We start from the raw sequence: 13316 nt of genomic DNA, 5'->3' as shown, positions 1-13316 counted from the left end.
GCAGGTCTGGCCAAAGGCATCTTGCTGCCTCAGCAAGGTGGCAAGCCCCCCCACACACACCAACCCAGCCAGCCCACCCACTGTTCTTGCCGCCATGCTCCCACCACCTGCACTTCCAGCAGCAGCCCCCCATGTGCCCCAACTATTGCAAGAGGTCCGGCGAACTCCCACAAGAGGTCAGCCAGGGCCAGCCTCTCAGGATAGCTCGCAGGAGCCCACGGGCAGCTGGGGCACAAGGCAGGAGTGACTGGGCAGGCAGGAGCAAGCGACCAGACAGCTGCCCAAGCAAGTGAGGGAGCGGCTGGCCAAGCAGGTAGGCTGGGCGGGCAGATGGCTGCCTGTACTAGGAAGAAGTGGAGGGGCCTCCTGCCAGGGGCAGGGTGGGGAGAGTGGTGCAATTTGCCGCTCTTTCCCACTCCGCCACCTGATGCAGGCACATGATCCTGTGTAATGGTAGTGTCAGCCCTGATCCCAAGCACCAAGCCTCTGCATGACTACTCACAGGTAAGCAAGACAAACTTCTATATGACCACGCAGAAGTAAGCAGGACAAGGCTTAGAAGGAAGTAGGCCTGAATCACTCAGCAGCTTTCTCCCAAGGCTCTGCCCCCTCTTTCCTGCAAAGAAAGGCTCCTATCTCCGATCAACTGCTGATCAGAGATAAGAGCTGTTCCCTTCAGGGAAGAGGGGGCAGGACCTGGGGAAGAAGCTGGTGGGAGCCCCCATTAACTATATTGAGCCCATGTACCAGAGGTTCCCCATCTCTGATTTGCAAATTAGGGCTGCAATCCTACGCCCACTTTTATGGGAGCAACCTCCAATAAGACTTACTTCAATGAGATTTAATTCTTAGTAGACATATATATGAATTGATTGGTTTTTCTGGCATTGCCTTCAGTAGCTGCATGATGCATTGTCAGCATCCTGGAACAGAGATGCTTCATATTGAATGTTTGCCTGGTATGCAGTTGTTATAAAAATACATTAAAATCTGCCAAGGGGTTGTGAGGATCCAAATAAAATAAAAACTACAAAACTGCATGGAATTTGTGAAGTTTTGAATAGGCTGTGCACCACTTCTGCCAGAGGCCTGAACCCCAAGTTGAAGCAGGCCGCTTTGGGCCCCTTCCGAGGTGAAGCGGAGGGGGCACAAAGCGACCCAAAGAGGGTCGGGGCTCTCCAAAGCACTCGGTGCGCTTCAGAGCTTCAGCACCCTGGCCCAGCCATGCCAATGCTTCCAGCTCCTTACCTGAGGTGACTCACAGGAGTCATAGAATCATAGAAGAGTAGGGTTGGAAGGGGCCTATAAGACCATCAAGTCCAATCCCCTGCTCCATGCAGGAATCTAAATCAAAGCATCCGTGACAGATGGCTGTCCAGTCTTGTCTTGAATGCCTCCAGTGTGGGAAAGCCCACCACCTCCTGAGCTAATTGGTTCCATTGTCATATTACTCTAACAGTCAGGAAGCTTTTCCCCGAAGCACAGCCAGAATCTGGCTTCCTGTAACTTGAGCCCAATATTCCATGTCCTGCATTCTGGGATGATAAGAGATCCTGGCCTTCCTCTCTGAGACAAGCTTTCAAGTACTTGAAGAGCGCTATCCTATCTCCCCTCAGTCTTCTCTTCTCAAGGCTAAACATGCCCAGTTCTTTCAGTCTCTCCTCATAGGGCTTCAGTTTCCTCAAAGTACTTGAGTTTCCTTCCCAAAGCTCCAAAGTCTGCTGCCGCTGCCACCTCTGTCACCTCCGTCGCAATCACCCCTATCACTGCCGCCACCATCGCTGCCCGCCACCAGCTCCTGAGCCCTGGATGCAAGTTGGCTGTTTTTGGCAGGAGTTGCCATTTTTAAAATGGCGACACCCTGCAACGAGAGCCGGCGTGTGTCCAGGGCTCACGAGCTGGTGGAGGTGGGCAGTGAGGGCAGTGGCAATGGTGGTGGCGGAGGCGATGGTGGTGGAGGAGGCAGCGATAGCAGTGGCAGAGGAAGAGAAGGTGGCGGCCCAGGTAAGGAGCTGGGGGTTTGTGTGGGGGCATCGGGGGGGCCCAAAGCAGGATTCAGATGGCTGAATCCTTGCACAGCCCTAGTTTTGAATTCTTGTGATAATTTCATCACTAGTTCTACGGCTGCCTTTTTTTTTTTTTAATAGCTCCTGTTTCCGCATCTTTAACAGCTGCTTGATATATAGGGTGTTAGCCAGTGATAAAACCTCTGTGAATGTCATGAAAAGTTTCACCTGCCAACTTCTGCTAGTGAAGCTGCTATTAAAGGCACATGAACAAGAAAGGCCATTTTCTGGTCTGATAGCAATCTTATAGCTGTTAGGATGGTATAATCAACTATACTGAAATACAGAGGATGTGTCTTCAGTGGGGAGCATTGGAGCAATAACGTCGGTGTACACAACTTCATTTTGATTATGGATATGACCTGGGCAGTCGGGAAAACCAAGAGAAGGGCCTCTTGATAGAGATCTGAATAGACAGGTTCGTATGGTAGAAGACAGTCAGCATAATGTGTTAACTGTAACACATTCACAATCTTGGCATTGGCACAGCATTGTGAACCAGTCGCAATGGAGTCATCAAAGGCAGCCCCACGTACAGTGCATTACAGTAGTCTAACCTAGATGTGATTGCAGCATGGATAACTGTGGCAGCTGGCCAGAAACATGACATGGAGATAAGCATTATCTCTGTGCCATGCAAAGGGCATATCTGAGTAGCTTTTGCCTTCCCCATGCAAGGCAAGTAGGTGTTTGTTCCCCACTGGTTGCATGTTCAGCAGCTGTGTGAACCTGATCATCCCCAAATCTGCCTCTTGTGGTGGACCCTTATGCACATGCATCTGTATGTGTGCACAGCCCCTTCATGCTGGTGTAGAAGCTGGGGTGGATGGGTGGGTGCATCAGGGAAAGGGGAGTGTGGCTGGTGGGTGCAACCCCACTGCCCTTATGCATTCGTGAATACGTGAGGTCATGTGGGGACACTCCCAAGTTCCATGTCGGGAAGGGCAAGGGGATTAAATAACTTAATCCTGAGCTGTTTTATTTTATTTACAACATTTATATACCGCTCCACAGCTAGACAGATTTTAGGGCTTTATAAGTAACAACCAGCACTTTGAATTGCACCCAGAGATGGAAATCAGCCAGCGGCTGGTTAGCAACCATGTAACCACAGAGAAGCCCTCCATGTCAGGCGGATGAGAAGGGATTGTTTCCAGACAGCCGTACGGAGCACAGAGCCCACGCCCCATTCCTTAAGTGTCTCAGAATGACCTTTTGTTAAGAATTTGAGTACAGATATATAACATGCTCTTTGGCTGTTTCATCTGCAACTTTCAGATTATTTCACAGACTTTCTTTATTATATATTTATTGGCACCACCGATTAAGTAACAAAACAGCATTTCTTCTCTCAGTTGCTTGCAGCTCTGTGCAATGACGAGGAGAAAGGAATACAAGCAGCTGACTCTGCCCATGCAAATCTGTGATGGATCTTTTAAAAAAAGGTAAAGGTAAAGGTGTCCCCAACCAGTCGTGTCCAACTCTAGGGTGCGGTGCTCATCCCCGTTTCTAAGCCGAAGAGCCAGCGCTGTCCGAAGACACTTCCGTGGTCATGTGGCCGGCATGACTGAACACCGAGGTGCACGGAATGCTGTTACCTTCCCGCCGAAGCGGTACCTATTTATCTACTTGCAATTTCTTGCTTTCAAACTGCTAGGTTGGCAGGAGCTGGGACTGAAGGACAATTGCTGTCCTGCCGACCTTCTGGTCTGCAGTTCAGCGTCTTAACCACTAAGCCACCGCGGCCCCTGGACATGTAAAAGATGGATCTTTTACATGTCCATATTAGGAATAAGCCATTAAAGTACTTCTAACTTAATATGCAATCACAATAACTCAGATAAATAATGATTCACCAGTGGCTGCAACAGGCTGCTGTAGGATCAAATACTAAGCTATCAGCACCAGGGCAGGGAAGCCTCATTCCTTTGCCCAGAGTCAACCCTGCACTTACCGCTGATCCAGAGCTGGAGAAATGCTCTGTTCTATACAACAAGAGTTCCTCTTGAGTTACATCCTATGGGCTATCAGTGCAGCTTCATCCACCTATTGCTGGCATATCGCTCTATCCACCTTGACAGCCAGCCAGGGTGGTACAGTGGGTAGAGTATTGGGCCAGGAATGGGGAGACCTAGGTTCAAATCCCCACTCAGCCATGAAGCTCACTGGGTGACTTGGGCCAGTCATTCTTTGAGCCAGTTCGCATGATCGTAGCAAGGGAAATAGGCCATGGTCACCTGGTCACAGCCTTCCCCACTATGGTGAAATGTATTGTATTTCTATTTAAATTATAGTAATTATTTCCCCCCTTCATGGATCACTACCTTGTTGTGGTGAAGGGGCTTGCATAACTCAGTGAAGCCATTAGTTATGCTGTGCAGGGCCACCCAAGATGGACAGGTCATGGCGGAGAGTTCTGACAAAATGTGGTCCACTGGAGAAGGAAATGGCAACCTACTCCAGTATTCTTGCCAAGAAAACTCCATGGAACGTATCACAAGGCTAAAAGAGATGACGCCGGAAGATGAGCCCCTCAGGTCGGAAGGTGTCCAATATACTACTGGGGAAGAGCAGAGGGAATTTCCAAGTAGCACCAGAAAGAGTGAAGCGGCTGGGCCAAAGACGAAAGGACACTCAGCTGTGGATGTGTCTGGTGGTGAAAAGAAAATCCAATGCTGTAAAGAACAATATTGTTTAGGAACCTGGAAGGTAAGGTCAATGAATCAAGGTAAGCTGAGGTAGTCAAACACGAGATGACAAGATTGAACATGGACATCGTGGGAATCAGCGAACTAAAATGGACAGGCATGGGCGAATTTAATTCAGGTGACCATTATATCTAGTACTGTGGGCAAGAATCCCTTAGAAGAAATGGAGTAGCACTCGTAGTCAATAAAAGGGTGGGAAAAGCAGTACTGGGGTACAATCACAAAAACGATAGAATGATCTCAGTATGAATCCAAGGCAAACCATTCAACATCACAGTAATTCAAGTCTATGCCCCAACCACTGAGGCCGAAGAAGCTGAGGTTGATCGGTTCTATGAAGACCTACAACACCTTCTAGAACTAACACCAAAAAAAGATGTCCTTTTCATCATAGGGGATTGGAATGCCAAAGTAGGAAGTCAGGAAATCACTGGGATAACAGGCAAGCATGGCCTTGGTGTACAAAATGAAGCAGGACAAAGGCTAATAGAGTTTTGCCAAGAGAACACGCTGATCATAGCAAACACTCTTTTCCAACAGCACAAGAGGCGACTCTACACATGCACATCACCAGATGGTCAATACTGAAATCAGATTGATTATGTACTTTGCAGCCAAAGATGGAGAAGCTCTACACAGTCAGTAAAAACAAGACCTGGAGCTGACTGTGGCTCAGATCATGAGCTTCTTGTTGCAACATTTCGGCTTAAATTGAAGAACATAGGGAAAACCACTAAACCATTCAGGTATGACCTAAATCATATCCCTTATGAATATACAGTGAAGGTGAGGAATAGATTTAAGGGATTAGACCTGATAGACAGAATGCATGAGGAACTATGGACGGAGGTTCATAACATTGTTCAGGAGGCAGCAACTCAATCCATCCCAAAGAAAAAGAAACGCAAGAAAGCCAAGTGGATGTCTGATGAGGCTTTACAAGTAGCTGAGGAAAGAAGGGAAGCGAAAAGCAAGGGAGAAAGGGGAAGATATACCCAACTGAATGCAGAGTTCCAGAGAATAGCAAGGAGAGACAAGAAGGCCTTCTTAAATGAACAATGCAAAGAAACCGAGGAAAACAATAGAATGGGAAAGACTAGAGATCTTTTCAAGAAAATCGGAGATCTCAAGGGAACGTTTTGTGCAAAGACGGGCATGATAAAGGACAAAGAAGGCAGGGACCTAACAGAAGCAGATGAGATTAAGAAGAGGTGGCAAGAATACACAGAAGAACTATACAGGAAAGATCTGAATGTCCCTGATAGCCATGATAGTGCGGTCACTGAACTTGAGCCGGACATCCTCCAGTGTGAAGTCAAGTGGGCCTTAGGAAGCATTACTAACAACAAATCTGGCAGAGATGACAGTATTCCAGCTGAGCTATTTAAAATCCTAAAAGATGATGCTGTTAAAGTGCTGCACTCAATATGCCAACACATTTGGAACACTCAACAGTGGCCACAAGACTGGAAAAGGTCAGTTTACATTCCACTTCCAAAGAAGGGCAATGCCAAAGAGTGTTCAAACTACTGCACAATTGTGCTCATTTCACAAGCCAGCAAGGTGATGCTCAAAATCCTACAAGCTAGGCTTCAGCAGTATGTGAACCGAGAACTACCGGAAGTACAAGCTGGGTTCCGAAGAGACAGAGGAACTAGAGATCAAATCGCCAACATTCGCTGGATCATGGAGAAAGCAAGAGAATTCCAGAAAAACGTCTCTATTTCTGCTTCATTGACTACGCTAAAGCCTTTGATTGTGTGGATCACAACTAACTGTGGCAAAGTCTTAAACAGCTAGGAGTACCAGACCACGTTGCCTGTCTCCTGAGAAACCTGTACGAGGGTCAAGAAGCAACAGTAAGAACCAGACATGGAACAACCGATTGGTTCAAAACTGGGAAAGGAGTACGACAAGGCTATATATTGTCGCCCTGCTTATTTAACTTATATGCAGAGTACATCATGAGAAACGCCGAGTTGGATGAATTACAGGTCAGAATTAAGATTGCCAGGAGAATTATCAACAACCTCAGATACACAGACAATACCACCCTAATGGCAGAAAGCGAAGAGGATCTAAAGAGCCTCTTATTGAGGGTGAAAGTGGAGAGTGCAAAAGCTGGTTTGAAACTCAGCATTAAAAAAACGAAGATCATGGCATCTGGCCCCATCACTTCCTGGCATATAGAAGGGGAAGAAATGGAAGCAGTGACAGATTTTACTTTCTTGGGCTCCAAGATCACTGCAGACGGTGACTGTAGCCATGAAATTAAAAGACGCTTGCTCCTTAGGAGGAAAGCTATGGCACACCTAGACAGCTTAGTAAGAAGCAGAGACATCACCTTGCTGACAAAGGTCCATCTAATCAAAGCTATGGTTTTCCCAGTAGTAATGTATGGCTGTGAGAGCTGGACTATAAGGAAGGCTGAGCGCCGAAGAATTGATGCTTTCGAACTGTGGTGCTGGAGAAGACCCTTATGAGTCCCCTGGACTACAAGGAGGTCAAAACAGTCAATCCTAAAAGAAATCAACCCTGACTGCTCATTGGAAGGACAGATACTGAAGCTCAAGCTCAAATATTTTGGCCCCTAATGCCAAGATAAAAGTCACTGGAAAAGACCCTGATGCTGGGAAAGATCGAAGGCAAAAGGAGAAGGGGACAGCAGAGGATGAGATGGCTAGATAGCATCACCAATGCAATGAATATGAACTTGAGCACACTCCGGGAGAGAGCGGAGGACAGGAAGGCCTGGCGTGCTATGGTCCATGGGGTCACGAAGAGTCAGACACGACTTAACGACTGAACAACAACAACAAATTATTTCTAGATTTGCATCTAGAGGTATAAATTAGCATGTTCAAATTTTATGCAAATCGACATCCTCTTTGTGATGATGCACTTCCTCTTGTTTGGCAATGTGTAAGTGGCCACCCTAACTGAACTATTAGCATGGCAGTTGTAGGGAACTCCACACAAGGCTTTGGCCTAAAAATGACATAGTGCACAGGCAATTTAAAGTTAAACAAACTATAGTATTTGCAAGATTATATAATGAACCACAGAGTATGATTTACAAGGAACAGGCTTTACTTAGCAGTGTTCTGCTATCAAGCTATACACAAAACTGAAAGTAGTCAGATACTCCTTAGCTTCCTTTACCAGCTAATCTTTCCCAGAACTGATTCTCCACATACGATTTCTAAATTACTTTAGTTCCTACTCACATTACACAAACAACATTTAACACATACTTCCAGCCCAATTTTGGAAGGTTGCACATAGTATAAGCTATCCTATCTTGAAACACATAAGCTCTGCTGGAAGACCCATATGGGTCCCTTCCACCACTGTGATTCTATGCCCTTTCTATTCCTGGGTTATTTTGTCTTGTTTGACTAATTTTCCCTCTAGACTAAACACTCCTACCTTTCATTAAGTTTTTATGTAGAAGGATTTCAGGTCTAAAAAGTAGTCTCTGAAACACGTTATGATTTTCCTTTTAAAACTGAGATAATTATGGGAAAATTAAGTATCCAAAATCAAGGCATTGATCTACCTGCTCCTTTTGGTATTATTTCCATCCTTTTCTCTGCATTAAATTATTTGTTTGTTTGCTCTGTTAGTTTTCTTAACCATAATTATTTTTTGCGGAGCAGGGCAGGGGACTGGTATGTACATCAATCACTTGGTCTGGTAATTGAATTCTCAGTTGTGTTGTTTGCAACAACGTTTACATCACAAATACTTTTCTTTGGCATTAGAGCCCTAGAAATTAAATAGCCATGAAGGATTAAATAGCACTTTGAGCTAGAGATCAGGAAAGTTAGTCTCATATCTAGTGGCCATGGTGCCTTTGCATGTTTTCATTTTCTTAACTATCCAAGCTGAATTCTATATGGTTTGCAGTCATGAACTATGATGTATAAAAAAGATAATAGAGATACCTTTGGTCTGCTACTGGTGTGTCAAGACCCAAAAGTGCTGATCTAAAATGTGTTGCGCCAGTGACACCATGGCTTCTTTCTTTCTTTCTTTCTTTTTCTTTTTCTTTCTTTCTTTCTCTTCCTTCCCTCCCTCCCTGCATCAAGCATTGGGGTTGGATAAGATGTCCTACAAGACACATTCCAACTCGATTATTCTATTTTTACATGGAATAAAAAATTGTGGGGGAGAGAGAAAAGGAAAGACTGTGAGGGGAATCAGGCAAAAAAAAAAAGAAGAGGTGGGCTTGGGGCAGGGAAAAAGTAGGTAAGTTATGGGTTTCTTATCAGATTTCTGTGAACAGGGCTTATGCCAATGTGGGTTGTTGCCCTGAGGCAGTAACTGGACAAAAGACCTAGGACAATAACAGCACAAAAGACCTCAATGATTGGAAGCCCTTGAACTTGGGAGGCTTCTGATCAACCAGTTGTGGGCTGCAGGAGCAGCAGAGATTATCTTCGCCTCCCTGCCTTCCCACCCTGCATTTTTTGTTAGATTGGTTTTTTGCCTGTCTAGTGACCGTGCTTCAAGGGGAGGGGAGGAGACTGGAAGAAACTCAGGATAGCTTGTATCCTGGCCTCTCTGGTCTCCTCTCCTCCCTGCCCACTGGAACGCCCCCTTTTCCCCCTCTCCAAGGTTGTTGTCCCGACCTTGGAGGCCAGCCAGCATGGTTCTTTCTGTGCTAGCTGTGAGGGGTTGGGGGGGGTCAGATATCTGACTCCCCCTTCCAACATCGGAGCACTGGATCTGACCTTGGAAGGGGGAATCTCTAGTATCCTATGGCCCCTCAGACAATGTCTAGGGGCCAAAGAATTGCTCCCTCAGTAACCTGGTCAGGTGTGATGGTCAGAAGAGATTACTCATCTGGATTCCATCCCACTCTAGCCAGAGGGAGGGGACAAGGTGTCTGCGTGAGCACCCATAAGAACTTTGGCCAACAAAAGTTCACCAAAAATGTTCAAGCTTTCAAGATCTCCAGATCATTTCCAAAAATGTGGGATTCAACATTTCTCCCTTTCTTGCTCACAGCAACCCTGGGTCCAACCTGTAACCATCACATGGAATCTTGTCAGTGCCTAAGACATGATAGTGATGATGATACCAAAGAGCAACGGCATCTGAGGAGCTGTGTGTGAACTATACAGTATAATTTATTATCTGTTTTATTATTAACTTTGATATACTGCCATATCTGATAAAAAGCCATCAAAGCAGTGTACAATTTTAAAACATAAAACCTCAGAACGACAAAAACAAGAAGATTTTAAAAAGTAAAAGCATTTAAACTGCACATTTTTAAAAAGCTAAATTGAAAAGACGAGTCTTCACTCCCTTTCTAACAGCCAAGAGAGTGGGGGTCAACTGTGGTTCTTTAGGGAGCACATTCCACAGTTTTTGGGTAACACTGGAGAAAGGCCTTTCATGTGTGCCTGACAAACAGGCTTCTGTAGGTAAGAGCGTGCTCAAAAGGGCTTCTTCTGCTGATTTTAATACCCAGGCAGGTTCATAGAATCATAGAATAGCAGGGTTGGAAGGGGCCTACAAGACCATCGAGTCCAACCCCCTGCTCAGTGCAGGAATCCAAGTCAGAGCATCCCTGACAGATGGCTGTCCAGCTTCATGTTGAATGCCTCCAGTGTGGGAGAGCCCACCACCTCCCTAGGTCATTGGTTCCATTGTCGTGTTGCTCTAACAGTCAGGACGTTTTTCCTGATGTTCAGCCAGAATCTGGCTTCCTGGAACTAGAGCCCATTATTCTGTGTCCTGCACTCTGGGATGATCAAGAAGAGATCCTGGCCTACCTCTCTGTGACCACCTTTTAAGTACTTGAAGAGCGCTATCCTATCTCCCCTCAGTCTTCTCTTCTCAAGGCTAAACATGCCCAGTTCTTTCAGTCTCTCTTCATAAGGCTTTGTTTCCAGTCCCCTAAGGATGGCGGAGAATTCCGCCACGGATTTCAGTGAGGCTGAATGCACTGGCATTTGTACCCCTGAAATCCGTGGCGGAATGGCCTGCCCCCCCCGCCCCCCCGCGGATCCCCCCCAGGATGAGACTTACCTGGGGTGGATGTTCCGGACGGCAGCAGCTCCAGTGGCGGCTTCGGTGGCAGCTGGTCTTTCGACCGGCTGCCGCGGCTGCCATTTGCAGTCTGGTCTCTTTTTTTTTACCCAGACGTGATAGGCTACGTAAAGACTGGGCAAAACAACAACAACAACTGTGTACGCAAGTGGCGGTGGCTACGGCGGCCACCATGTGTGTTCCTTTTTTATTTCACTGTTTTAGCCAACGTAAATATTTACGTAGGCTAAAACGGTGAATAGAAAAGGAATGCAAATAGTGCCCACTACAATATTTGCATTCCCCTTTTTCTTCGCTGTAATAGTCTACGTAAATATTTACGTAGATTAAAATGGCAAAAAATAAGGAACGCAAATGGTGGCCACCGTAGCTGCCGCCACTTGCGTACGCCGTTTGTTTTTTTTACCCAGACATGATAGGCTATGTAAAGACTTACGTAGCCTATCATGGCTCCCTGATACGGCGGCCACCTTTTGTGTCTGCACCAGCCAGTCCGCGGCCGGAAATCTGGCTGCGGACGGTCCCGGCCTGGTCGGCTGCTCTGCAGAGCTGCCGCGGAGCAGAGCCGGCCATTGAGGATTCTGTGGGGGAGGATCGGATCACCTCCCCCCCCATCGATGATTCCAGGGGGAGGGGCATCCTTGCAGCTGTGATAGGCTACATAAGTATTTACGTAGCCTATCACGGCTAACCCCCCCACCAAAACCCAGCGTATGCAAATGCCGATGGCTACGGCGGCCACCATTTGCGTTCCCTATTTTTTGCCGTTCTAACCTACGTAAATATTTACATAGGCTATTACGGCGAAAAAAAGGGGGAACACAAATAGCGTAGTGGGTGCTATTTGCATTCCCCTTTTTTTCGCCTTAATAGCCTACATAAATATTTATGTAGGCTAGAACGGCGAAAAATAGGGAACGTAAATGGCGGCCACTGTAGCCATTGCCATTTGCGTATGCTGGTGTTTTTTTTGGGGGGGGGTTAGCCGTGATAGGCTACATAAATACTTACGTAGCCTATCACGGCTGCTTGGCTGGATGCAAATGGCGGCCACTATGGCGGCCACCATTTGCATCTGCAGCAGCCCATCCGGCCCTGGCCGACTGCTCTGCGGAGCTGCCGCGGAGTGGAGCTGGCCAGGCAGGATTCCAGCAGGAGGGACGGAGCGCCTCCCCCCCCCCACCGCGAATCACATCCGCGAACAGGTAAGTCACTTTCGTACATCCCTAGTTGTGTTCCACTTCAGTTTCCTCTGTGAAAAGAGTAAAAGTGGCAAGAAGAGGAGCGAGATCAATGAAAGATAATGGAAGACTCAGATATGGGGAGAAGTGGGGGGGGGTAAGGAAGCGCACGTAAAGGGATTTAGTTGTTATCCTGCATTTAAAATGGAAGCAGAAAGCCCCATTTTAAATGCAGGAGTTTAGGCTGGTGTAGAAATGCCCTTAGACAGCCAGGATCTAAGCCATTTAGGACTTTAAAGGTTAAAAACCAACACCTTGAATTAAGCCCAGAAAGCAATCGGCATCCTGTACAGGTCTTTCAGGGCAGGTGTAGTATGGTCCCAATAAACTTGTCTGTAAAGAATTATTGGGCTTGTAAATATTGGACCTCAGATAACATGTAATCTTGTAAGTTTAGACCCAAATGGTTCCATACAGGGAAATAATTTTCATCCCAGGAACCACTACTGGCATAGAGGTAAATTTTGAAGTGCAGGGGCTCATCATGACTGTGTGTGTGTGTGTGTGTGTGTGTGTATGTATATATTACACACACACACACCAAAAAGTACATAGCAAAATACTCAATGTATTAGGATCAGCATGACCTCAGTCCTATGTAGTTACCCAGGTGTAGGCTCCATTGAACTTCCAACAGCAGATTCAACTCATAAAACACATCACATGAAATCCAACAGAACTCCAATCATGCACTGGAACTTTCCCTTCCTCTCTCTCCAGCTACCCCCATTCCCAAATCTGCTCTGGAGGGTCCCCCAAAGCTCCAGAGTAGATCTTGGGGGAGGCTGCAGGGGGGGATCCTTTCTGCTGATAGATAGCATTCCACTGGCATACAATATTGGATACAATCCATCAAGCTTTAACCAAATGAAATGCAATCTTTAGGTTTTAATTAGAAATGCAAAAATCTTGTGAAAAAGGATTACCATTTAAACTGCTAGCATGAAGTAGGAACTCCAAAGAAGAAAAGGAAAGAAGTATCCATCTTCTGCTTGCTTATTTTCCTCATTCCTCTATGCTAATCTGTCACAAACAATAGTAAAACTCGAATGCCTCATTATCACCTCCTTCATCAATTGCTCTGGCTCTCTGGATGATAGTATCACTGTTCCTGTTCTGAAAAAAAGTCCCAGAGCCTCTACTACACCCTCCCAAAAGCACCGTAGGAGTCTGAACCAGGTCACCTTCTGCTTGATCATGCACATAGGTATACAAATTGAAGGACTACAAATCGCAAA

This window comes from Heloderma suspectum, chromosome 1, assembly GCF_057233095.1.
Source record: "Heloderma suspectum isolate Gila_16-S chromosome 1, 16-S_ref, whole genome shotgun sequence".
Taxonomy (NCBI): Eukaryota; Metazoa; Chordata; class Lepidosauria; order Squamata; family Helodermatidae; genus Heloderma; species Heloderma suspectum.
This window is presented reverse-complemented; position numbering follows the sequence as displayed.